We start from the raw sequence: 12,637 nt of genomic DNA on the forward strand, positions 1-12,637 counted from the left end.
AAAGTCTTAATGTTGAAAAAAAAAATCAATTCACCTGCTCATCTTTTATACTTTTTGATGAGGCTACTGAAAAATTTACATTACCTATATGGCTTTATTACATATAGCACCAATACAGGAATTAGAACACCATGCATTTTAAGGGGTTTGATCATTCTCCTCTAGGCATCAGTGCTTTTGAGTATTTTTGAGCAAGTAATACATGTTGTATTCTCAAATCAATAAGGCTTTGAATCCCATTTCTTCCATACTCTGATCTCCCATAGGCAATTAATGATAGTTTAACAAATGCCTTCATTGAATCTAGACATATTATCCAAGTGATTATTCATAAAAATTCCCTTGAAAATTGCCGTTTTATAACTTTTACTTTGGTGTGTTTTCATTTCAGAAAACCCAGATAAGCATAAAAAAGTAAACAAAACTCACCCAGAATCTACCACCCCAAATAGCTACTATAAATAAGCTCTTGTAGTATGAAATCATGCTGACAGACTTTTTAAACAGCTGAATTGAATTCACAGTAAGATGCACAATTTAATGACTGCATAGTATTTCACTGTAGAAATTTATCCATTTATTTAAGTAATCCTTTATTGTTGAGCATTTGCCATAAATTTTCACCTTTATAAATTTTCTTTATTTCAGTTTGTTAATGTCAAGGAGAAAAACAATGAAAGTAAACATTTTAACATGGACTTTTGTTTTTCTAAAGGCAGCTAACAAAGCAGGCACATAGAAATCACTGGCTGCAAGGTTGTAACTGGTAACAGCTTTCAAGTATTGCCAGTAGGTACAGCCATCAAAGTGATTCCTGTTAATGAGACACTTACTCTGGGTGTATGTGTGTATGTGTGGTATTGTAGGACATACAAATAAAAGCATAAGACAACTTTCCCTGACCATGTTAGAGCTCCACTTACTTCTTGTCATAACTAAAGTTCAATAAACAAAATCGGGAAATTAACCTTGATACGTAACTACCATCTAATCCTCATACTCTCTCCAAGTTTCTCCAATTACCTTCGCAATACTCTCTAGAGTGAAAGGATCCAGTTCAGAACCCACATGATGCATTAGTTGTCATGCTTCTTTAGCCTCCTTCAGTCTGGACCAGTTCCTTGGTCTTTACTTTCATGATCTTGACACTTTTGAAGACTACAAATGAAGAATGTGCCTCGATTTGGATTTATCTGGTATTTCCTCCTGGTTAGGTTCAGGTTGTGCATCTTTGGCAGCAATATCAAAAAAAAGTAATGGGGTATTTTTCCCATTTCATCCAATTGAGACCGGCTAGGTTAGGGAATGAGAAGTCAAATCTGGGATCTGATAGATAACCATGGCTGTGAAACGCGTGGCCGTGAAGCCCGCCTGGGACCCATGGAGGGAAAAGACCCCTACCAAAAGGTGGCTGGATGAACCTTGCAAAAATTCCCCATAGGGAACGGGATTTCATCTGGAATGAAGGAAAAGTCTGGGCTTTTCTCAAGGGACCTTATCATTGCCCCTCCCCGCAGAATTGACAGGTGGGGTAGCCAATCAAAACAGCAAACAGCTGGGGCCCCTCCCCTGAACATTAACAAGGGGAGGAGCAACTAATGGGTTAAAGAGCAGCTGTGCGATTCTCTTCTGCTCAGACCCGCCCACAAGTATTCCTGGGACCCATTATCTGTTATTTTTTCCTGTTTCTCTTCTCTTCTCTTGGTTCCTTAATAAACTAATGGCCCAACAGAACTGGCGTGTTCTTAATTTCTTTTATGTAACACAGCCAAGAACCTGAAGGAATCCGGTTACACTATTATATGGTACATGATTTCAATTTGTTCCACTACTCATGGTATTCACTGTGGATCATTTGATTAAGAACGTGTCTGCAAATTTTCATCCATTATAGAATTACCCTGTTCTTGTTTGTAAGCAATAAGTATTTGGAGGGAAACCCTTTGAAATTGTAACTATTCAGTTTCTCCTCAAACTTTGAATGTGTTAACTCATTTATTTACATGAGTATGAACACATTGTTCCTTATTTCACTCAATTGGTTATAAACTGTTATGGCCTTATTTATTATAATGCTCCAATTGTCTCTGATGTGGCCAAAAAGAGCCCATTCAAGCTGGCTTCTGTTTCCTTTTAAAACCTCTATTACTGTTAAAACATTTCCTTGCTTCCTGGTGCAACAAGATATTTTGAGCACAACTTGTACTTTCTAGGCCTCTATCCTGTATCAGCCCTGGCCTGTTTTAATGGAAACGGTATCTAGGAGCCAAGTCTGGGCACTAGGGGTGCTCATTGCCGTTGGGGTGTTCTAGCCCCAGGTCCCCTCAGTGTACAGATCTAGAGAATATATGTATACATTTGTAATTACCTCTATGGATATTTCTATATCTATCAATATGAATGGAAAACTACGAGTTCATCCTGATATCACCAAACCCAATCCAAAACCATAAGTTTCATTCGGTTTTCTCCTTCTCCATATTTGTAATACCTTCCCTGATAGTGAGAAAACTGGCTCCTGCTATTCCCAGTATATGTGCGTATATGACAAATCTCCCTGTACATAAACAATGTATCATCACTCCTTCCTCCCCCGTTCCGGCTCTGACTCTGATGTTGGGCTGCCCACCTCCCCACCTGAAAGCCCTCTTCACCCCACTTGGTCTCCACCACCAGGTTGCCTCTCTGTTTGAGCTTGGGCACATCCCTCTAGAACCACAGCCCTTCTTTCCCTTCTGAATAAGGATGTCTACCTTTTTTCCTCTCATCTAATGAATTGTTCAAGAATGGAAGCAAATGGGAGGAGAAGGAGAAGAGGAAGCTCTCCAAATGTATTTAATATTTTTTAAATTCCCTGTTCTTTTGGACCCCAATGGAAATTTACTATCCAACTCAAGGTACAAAGAAAGAAACAGTCCTTCTCATTGATAGGCACAGTAAGGGTCCTAAAATATGTCCTTTGACACTCTACACCTCTTATTTATCTATGTTACTCTTAATAGACAATACAGGTTGTTAAATGAGGGGCAGAGGGAAATTTGAGTTCTCTGTGCCACTAACAGAAAAGGAGAGGAAATGTTCAGCCTAAATGCAGAGAGGTTAACTAGAGTTAATGGCCTGGCATTAAAGATAGGATAAATAGGCGAATACACTCCAGTCTTGAGGACTATTTTCATTTGATTATTGAACATTCACAAAGGAGCACACATGGCTTGGAACCTTTACAATTTGACTACATTTAAAAACAAAAACCAAAAAAAAGAAACTTTTCTGCAGGAACATCTTTCATAGCTCCCAGAGCTACTCTAAAAGGCCTTTTCCACCACTTGGGAATGTGCAGTTCACAGAAGTCTAGCACTGCCTCCTTTGCTGTAAGGCCACCCAGCTGGAATGTACTTCCGGGGCTTCTCTCTGACCATAGCAGGCAAGGCATGGTCAGGAACAGAAATTCCTGCATATCTCAGAGTCGTTAGGGAGCCCTCTAAAATTACCAATGCAGAGAAGGCATCCTCCTCGAAGCTGGGCAGCCCCCGCCCTTCGCTGCCTCCTCATCTCCAGGATTCTTCTCAATGCTGAAGTCAGAGGGCCTGGCCCGGAGCAGACCCCGCGCAGCTGCCCACTGTGACCAGGTCAAAGTCCACAATGCAGGGCTTTTGGAAATTGAATTTGGTCCAGTTCAGACTTCAATGGATATCAGTATGAGAATCTAAAAATAAACCGGGCAGAGGAAACTTCAAAGACGACCTGGAAGGTGGAAGGGAGTGAGAGGTGACGGAGGGCACTGCGATGACTTCTAACGGCCCCATGGAAGTCACCAGGAATTTCCAAATTGCCAGGAATGCAATCGCATACTGTACGGCACTGTCTCGAAGGAGAAAAAACCGAGCATAATAGGTCTTCAGTGTTCAGAACTGAAGGGGGTGGGGCGGTGCCTCTGGCGTCTGCACTCCTCTAAGGGCTGGATGTGGACACACTTCAGGCTGATTTCCTTAAAGGACAATCCCATCAGGACACGGCTTGCTCCTTACCTCGTATCTAGTCAACATCAGACGTCACACTCCTTAGGCAATTTCACCTGCCTACTGGGGATTTCCTTTCATCCTGCTAGGTCCAACACAGTGTGTCTGAACAATACCCATAGATCTTCCCTGTAAAAACTGCACCAACTCTCAGCATTCCTTTTGGCAATGATAAATGGCAATGACAAATGGCAGTCACGCAGACCTGAAACCCTGGGACTCATTAGTCGTCTTCCTTCTCTCTCACCAACTCCAGGAGATTCCTTTACAAGGTCTCTACCATCAATCCCTTTAGTTTTATTTTTTTTAAAGATTTATTTACTTACTTATTCCCCCTTCCCCTCCTCCTGCCCTGCTGTTTTTGCTGTCTGTGTTGTCTTCTCTTCTCATTTTCTCTCCTCTAGGATTCACCAGGATTCAATCCTGGGGACCCCTGATGGGGAAAGAAGTTCCCTGTCAATTGAATCACCTCAGTTCCTGGTTTCTGCTGCACTTCACCTTGACTCTCCCCTTGTCTCTCTTTTGACGTGTCATCACCTTGCGGCGTGACTCACTTGTGCGGGGCACTGACTCACCATACAGCACTCACGGAGGCATTTGTGCGGGCACTGGTTCAACGTGTGAGCATGTTTTCTCTTCTTCTTTTTCACCAGGAGGCCCCAGGGATCAAACCCAGGTCCTCCCATATGGTAGGTGGAAGCTCTATCACTTGAGCCACATCCGCTTCCCAATCCCTTTATTTTTACTGCTTGGTTCTTAATTCAGACGTGAATTAGCTCACACAGGATTGCTCTAATTTAGCCTAATTTTTAATGAACATTTTAAAATTTGGTGTATAAACTTGCAAGTCCATTTATCAGCAAAATTCTGTATTTTGCTAAATATAACCAATAGTCACTAGTTCTTTAAAAATTAGAGCCAATAATTAGTATAAAACTATTCTCACTCCATTACATTGTAAAGTATCATGTGCAGTCAAATTCTATTGTTGGAATGATAATTTATGCAAATATTAAGAGAATTAGAAGACACATAGGAACACCAAGTTTTTCTGCGCTGATGACAACAGGCTCAATGGATCCTTTGTCACCATATACCCTGTCCACACGAGTGTATTAAACCATAAAAAGAGGTGGAAGGTAAAGCTGATTTCCATTGGTTACTGTTCTCTTCCCATGCTCTTGACTTGTGTCTTTATACATGTGTTCACAGTCAAAGGCTGCCATTGTCATTCACAGCCAAACAGCTATAGTCTTGGAGTCTGGTAACATTTGTCATTAGCAATACAAAGATCGTTAAGTTCAGGGAGGACATGTGGTACAGTGGCATAGAGAGGAAGTGCCTTGCCTATGTCCCCTTAAAAAAAATCGTCTAAGTTCTGGTTGTAAAATAGTACCTTCTCCTCTAAAATTTGCTTGTGATATATAAGCCAAGTAGCAGATTCAGAAAAATATGATAATGGATTGTCAGGGAAAATGAGGGTACACTAGATCCACAAAGATGAAAGGAAAAGGGGCCCCTCTTTCTCCTCACAGAATGCTGAGCAATCTTGGAGTTTTATAGGGTCCTTGCTTTCTAGTGTCATCCCCTTACCTCCTTCTGTCAGCCCTGCCATACTTATAAGATATATCTATCCATCCCCTGATCACCGTCATCTCCAGGGACAGCTTCCAATTTAGTTGATAGAAGATACATTGAAAAAAAAAAGGCTTGGTGGTAAAATTAGGGGTGGACTTTATTCTATAAACACTTTTTTAAATCCTCCCCCCCTTGTGGCTTTTTGCCTGCTGTCTGCTCTCTGTCCATTTGCTGTGCGTTCTTCTGTGTGTATTTATTTATTTAATTTCCCCTCCCCACTTGCAGCTTGCTTGCCATCTCCTCTCTGTGTCCATTCACTGTGCGCTCTTCTGTGTTTTTGCTTGTCTCCCTTTTCTGTTGCGTCACCTTGCTGAGTTGGCTCTCTGTGGCGCTTGCGGGCCAGGTGGCACTTGCGGCGCCTGTGGGCTAGTGGCTCTCCGCAGCGTACAGGCAAGCCTGCCTTCACAAGGAGGTCTCGGGACGTGAACCCAGGGTCTCCCACGTGGTAGACAAGAGCCCAACTGATTGAGCCACAGCCGCTTCCCTATTCTATAAACTTTAAAAATTCAAAGTTGATTTCAAATTCAAAAAATAAGATACCAGACAAAAGGCAGCTCAAGTATGGAAGCATTATTCCTTTAAAGTAAACCTTAAAATTTTCCAAAAAAAAAATATCTCTGCAATAAGCATATACCATCTGTACCACTTGCAGCGTGGCACATTTTTGGTATGAAACATCATTTTCCTGGACCTGCGAGGTGTCTGTTAACAAAAGGGAGGGTGGGTGCGGGGAGCCCATGGCTTGGGGCTGGTAGACCCCGGGACCCTTCATGCCAGCAGAGTCATTGAGCTCAGGGCAGAGGAGCCTTCCAGTGAGCTTCTCACCAGATCTGCAAATCCAAGCGACTCGCCTCCCGGGAAGCTAAGAGAGCTTCATTCTTCAGACACGAAAGGAACCGGGAGGAACCTCTGAAGGGACTCCTCAGCAAGAAGAGTTAAGTGCCTGGCACCCAGGAGCTGCTTCCTGGAAAGGCTCCGTGTCTGATGCGTAGGGCAGGATGCCACAGTGACCCTCCAAGGGGCATCAAGACAAGCAGCACCTCACCCTCAGCTGCAGGGGACACTGCGCAGTCTTCTTCCAGACCTGAGAAGGACGAGAGTGTTCTACCAAGGATGATTCCAAGGGCTTTGAAAACGCAAAGGTTTACACTCCAGAGCCCCTCAGAGTGTTGACAACTCAGGACCTAAAGGAACGTTCTGGGTTAATGAGTTGCAGAATTCGTGTGGTAAGTCACTTTGTAAACATGTCCTTCTTTTGAAAATGACAGGGCTGCATTAGTTATTTACTAAAGTCCCTTCCAGGCCTGAATTCTATAATGATGATCTACTGTGGTATCTTCTCACCCTTTCATGCCATGGTGGTGTGGCACATTGGGGAAAAGCCTGGCCTTTGAGTTGATAGAGAGCCAGTGGAAATACCATTGCTAGAATTTTGGTTTCAGGAAAAATTGGGTTGATTTCTAGCTTTATGACTATTAGGTATGAGAGCTTGGGCAAACTGCTTAATCTCTGAGTCTAGTTTCCTCACTTTCTAAAAGGAGGCTATCAGGCTAAATGTTTTCCAAGTTTCCAGCTAGTCCTAGAGTTTTATATTTCTACATAGTTGAATTATTTTATCATGCTGTTGCTGGGGAATATGACCAACACTTTGAAGCTACTAATTTTATGTCGGACTTTAAAGTCCATAAATGTTATCTTTGGGAAATATTATTTGACCTAGAGTTTGTCCAAGTCAATTTAATAAAATCACTTCGTAACAACAAAAAACATGTTTCCATGCTGGTTGGTGTACCTTCCTTTCAATTCTTCCCTGTTTACCCTTGACGTATCGGACAGGTGTATTAGTCAGGGTTCTCCAAGGAAACACAACTGACAGGCCATAATAAATATAATTATATATAATATATCATCTGAATATGATGACATTTATTATAGGAATTGGCTCAAGTGACTGTGGGAATGTGCAAGTAGGAATTCCATAGGGCAGGCTGCAGGCTGGGAACTCTGGTGGAGGTTTTCGATGAATCCCCCGAGAGGAGCTGGCTGGTGAAGGAGAGGTTGACATTCTCCCCTCCGCCTGCCGAGATGATCGCATCTCCTTTGAAGGCCTTCCACTGGTAGGATGGGACTGCTCTCATTGTTGGGGACAGCTCTCAGTTCACTGTACCTGGACTCACTCACAGAGGCAATCATGTATGCTGACAATTTAAACCCACGAAATGTCCCCTTGGCAATAATCAGGCTGGTGTTTGCTTGACCAAACAACTGGACACCATAACCTGGCCCCGTAGATGCATGAACTTTGGCATGGACTAACTGATTTCTACTTGCAAAAAAACCCACAAAAAACAAAACAAAGCAAAACCTGTCTGGGATAATAATTCCTGTTTTTTCAATTTGTTTTTGTTTTTTAAGTTTTGACTCCTTGAGGGCCAGGTCAAGTACTCGGCCACTTCAGGGATTTTTCCTTCACCTTGACAAGTAAGGCCAGTGACACCCAGTGGGAGTAGCAAAGCCCAGCTCCATCGGTCATCTGAGAAGATGACGCTTCCCTACAGTTAGTGGCACAGCTGCTCTGTGATAAACAGTCTTACTATAAAACAGGGTGCACGCTCAGAGTGAGTCATTTGTATAATAAAGTTCATTGTAATATAGTACAATAGATGTCTAGCCCTTGCCACTTGATGAAACTCAGCTGGGACTTTTGGGGTGACCCCTCCTCCATAGCCTCTGACAAAGGCATTTAGGGGAAATTTAGTTTATTGCTGGGGAAGATAAGGAAAGCATCTCCTACCCAGGACCACCAACATGGCCAGAACTCTGATTCTCTTCAGTCTGCTTATATCCTTTCCTGGGTATGTTTTGCAGAGAGCTTTGGATTTGCAATACTGTGCTGCGACACTCTTCATCCTCTTCTCCCTTGTTTTAGCATTCTGGGAGTGTGTAATGCTCGAGAATCTTGTGGCTTCAGGTTAGCAGCTTTTCACATGCTGGTTGACCTTTTGGATATCCTCCCGTGTAAAATTTCTCCTATATTCCTTGCCATACTTTTCCTGCTTGATTTCATGGGTCCGCCACATAATGGAGGATCTGTGTGTATGTAAATGTACTGATACAATTCTATTTATGTTTGTGAAGGCTCTCTTATACTATAAGAACATTCTAAAGTTTAATTTGAAGACGTTAGGATGGGCTTGTGCATGAATGTGCGGCTGTGTGATGGTCGAAAAAAGGCTTGGTGATAAAATTGTGGGTGATTAATTTTTTTTTTCTTTTATTCTACATGCTTTTAAAAAAAGTTTCCCTCAAATCTCTACAGTGAACACATATTCATTTTATAAACAGGAAAAATGCATTTTTAAAGGCAATAAGGTTGACCTCAATGGTAGTCCCACTTCTATACTTTCTAGACATTTAACTTTAATGAGTCAATTACCTTCTTTTATCATGTTGCTCATCTGTTAAAAGGGTATAATAATACCCATCTTTGTCTGCCCCACAGGATTATCGGGAAAATCCCTTTTTTCTTTAATGGAGGGCCCTTGTAGGGCCTGTGCTAGTTGCTCAGGCACAGTGATGCCTCTACAGAAACAGCCCCTCCTCTCATGGATTTATTTTGCAACTACGAAGACAGGCACTGAGCACATAACTGCAAGAGATTAAAAATTACCGAGGGGGAATGAAAAGTGGCAATGGAAGTAGAGCAATGAATCTAAACTGGTATCAAAGACGTCTTCACCAAGGCGATGAATGTTGAAGCTGACTCTGCAAGTAGTTCTGAGCTGGACCAAGTCTCTGTTCATGAAATGGAACAAGGAAACAGGAAGAGGAGACATAATGGGCAAGACACCAAGGCAGACGACCAGGGAAGCTAAAACTAGAAAGGGGGAGGAGGGCCGCAGGTGACGAACCCAGGGAAGTAGGCAGATCACGCAGGGCCGTAGATTTTGGACTTTATCCCAAGGGCAGCAGAAGGTCATTGAAGTATTCTAAGCAGAGAAGTGGCAGGCAGGTGCAGATGTTTAGTTTAGAGAGGGGATTTGGCCTGATAGGTAGACATGCATGGTGGAGGCAACTGGTCCAGTGGGAGAGAGCTGAATTTTGTTTGAAGCAGTGAGAACAGAGAAGAGTTGAGTAGTTAGGAGGCAGAATAATACCCGACATAAACATAAGAATGAATCGTAATAATAATAGAAACTAACGTGCAAATCAATCAACCTTTTCATGCATGAAAAGCCTAACTTCTCCTACTCTGCCATTCCAAGTACCTTTGAAAAAGTAACTTAGCTTCCCATGTGAAGTTATACATGATAATATTCCACCAGATATTTTTGCCAAATACCTTGTGATTCCTTGTAAAAACTTCTAATGTTCTACAAGAAATGAAAGATCCTAGAGTGTACCAAACAGAATGTTTAAACTATTTTTAAAAAGCCATTTGATACATTTAAGAGATAGTCATCAGTACATTTAAAAGCAACATTTATTACAAGCATTTTTATAATAGTCACCATGGTATTTTCTTATGAGGTACCTAGTAATATATAAAAAATTATACTCATTTAACTTTAAAGTAAAAGTATATATTATTAATATATAATGGAAATTTTACATAACTGCTTTCATTTAAAAAAAAACAGTGGTGTCTTTATATGTTAGTTCAATGTTATCAAAGTTTAAGTGGTCATCTTTATTTCTCTAAAATAAAAATTGCATTGACCTTTTAGGATATTGCTTTGAATTTAGCTAAGAGCAGTAAATTTTAAGGGTATGATTTTGGTTTTTTTGGTTGTCAAATACCACTTTCTTCCAGCCTCATAATTTTTAAAAAGTCACAATCCTTAACTCCAATACCAGACAGAATAAATGACTATGATTTCACACAGAGTGAACAGCAAGGTCAGATTTTAAAAGCCAAGTGGAGATTAGATTGGCACGAATAAATGTATGCACATATTATATTCAATTGGAAAGAGTTGAATTATGTACTTAGTGTATGCATTTCAATAGGTATTTTAGGAAGCTGCTTGTTCTTTAGGTAGGAATTAGCCTTGGCTGACTGAGCTTGCAGAGGAGAGCAAGGTTATTAAATAAACAATGTAGTAAAATTCCACTTAACCCAGATCATAAAAAAATCCGTTGTAGGCTGTCCGTGTCTGGGAGGTGGAGGGTAAAAGCTACACCATTCCTTTCACAAATGCAAAGAGAAAAGGTACATATTGGTGACTGAGAAACTTGCATTTTAAAATTATTCTGCAGAGGGAAGAGGATGTGGCTCAGCTGATAGAGCATCCACCTACCTTATGGAGGGTCCAGGGTTCAGTACCCAGGGCCCCCTGACCCATGTGGCGCTGGCCCGTGCACAGTGCTAATGTGCTCAAGGAGTGCCCTGCCACGCAGGGGCGCCCCCGCGTAGGGGAGCCTCACGCGCAAGGAGTGTGCCCTGCAAGGAGAGCCGCCCTGCATGAAAAAAGTGCAGCCTGCCCAGGAACGGTGCCGCACACACAGAGAGCTGACACAACAAGATGACGCAACAAAGAGACACAGATTTCCAGTGCTGCTGACAAGAATCCAAGCGGACACAGAACACACAGAGAATGGACACAGAGAGCGGGGGAGGGGGGGAGGGGAAAGGGAAAGGGAAAGAAAGAAATAAAAAGTAAATCTTTAAAATATAAAAGCCCATCGCAACAAGTTCCTCCCAAGGGAGCATGGACGGACTCTGGGATGCGTTGGTCATTTGGTGATTTTTAGATGCCCCTGGCAAAGCTGATCCATCCGCTCGGGGCATCCATATCACAGGATTAGTCCTGAGGATGAACTGGGCAGGAAGGTAGAACTAGGGCCGCCAAAGCCCCTGCAGGGCCCCAGCCAGGCTGCAGGAACACGGAGTGCCATTGCCTGGTCCGCTCTGCAGTTTTCTCTCTGCGTGCATTATTGCCTGTGGATAGGAGGGCCCCAGGGCTACCTTGCCTGGTCAAGAACCAGTGGGGAAATCTTGAGGCTGCCTTGGTGAGTCGAGGGCCTTTGGACAATGAATGGCTCAACAGCCAGTCGGCCTCAGCACCCTGTCTCCTCTCTCTGCAGAATAATTTAAAAAAAATTTTTTTCTTTAAGATTTATTTTATTTATTTCTCTCCCTTCCCCCCCCCCCCCCAGTTGTCTGCTCTCTGTGTCCATTCGCTGTGTGTTCTTCTGCGTCTGCTTGCATTATCCAGCGGCACTGGGAATCTGCATCTCTGTTTTGTTGCGTCATCTTGCTGTGTCAGCTCTCCGTGTGTGCAGCGCCAATCCTGGGCAGGCTGCACATTTTTCATGCAGGGCGGCTCTCCTTACGGGACGCACTCCATGCACGTGGGGCTCCCCTACGTGGGAGACACCCCTGCATGGCAGGGCACTCCTTGCACGCATCAACACTGCACCTGGGCCAGCTTACCACATGGGTCAGGAGGCCTGGGGTTTGAATCGTGGACCTCCGTTGTGGTAGGCGGACGCCCTATCCGTTGGGCCAAATCCGCTTCTGGTGATGGGCTTTTAATGCAGTCAGGTTCTGTTTTGTTTATGGGAAACACGATGGAAGCTGCTGTTAAAAAGAGCCTTAGTCAGGGCTCCTGAGAGTTGGGGGACTGCAATGACGCTGTGGGGGCGCACAGAATGCGGGGGTTGTCTGCATGCTGACAGCGCCTGATGTTGTATCTCCCTCCTGAACGTTGCAGTAAGTCAGTCTTCAGCTAAACAACAGAAGCCGTGCAGTCCTGTGTTGGAGACCTCGTCACAGAAATATTTCACACGGAGACCCCGGAGCTCTCGAAACTCTCCAGGAACTTGTGTCCCTAACTATTCTGAGTCTAAAAAGAAAAAGAAAGCATTGACCATGTATTTTGGATCAAAAGATGCAATGGAGCCATCTTTTTTTTTTGGTTTGGAAAACTGTCTTTTCCTCAAGCCAGAGTCATAGACAAAGGGGAAGGACCCGGGGG

At 43.1% G+C, this 12,637-nt stretch overlaps 1 long non-coding RNA gene across 2 annotated transcripts in view; it reads left to right on the forward strand.

The window, feature by feature from the left end:
- The first annotated feature begins 8,402 nt into the window (after positions 1–8,402).
- Positions 8,403–12,637, forward strand: part of LOC131276552 (uncharacterized) — a 31,505-nt gene continuing 27,270 nt past the window's right edge. For both annotated transcript variants that reach the window (XR_009184007.1, XR_009184006.1), the window contains exon 1: positions 8,403–8,512. This is a non-coding gene — a long non-coding RNA (uncharacterized lncRNA). The remainder of the gene's footprint in view (positions 8,513–12,637) is intronic.

The sequence above is a fragment of the Dasypus novemcinctus genome, chromosome 29 (assembly GCF_030445035.2).
Source record: "Dasypus novemcinctus isolate mDasNov1 chromosome 29, mDasNov1.1.hap2, whole genome shotgun sequence".
NCBI classification, from domain to species: Eukaryota; Metazoa; Chordata; class Mammalia; order Cingulata; family Dasypodidae; genus Dasypus; species Dasypus novemcinctus.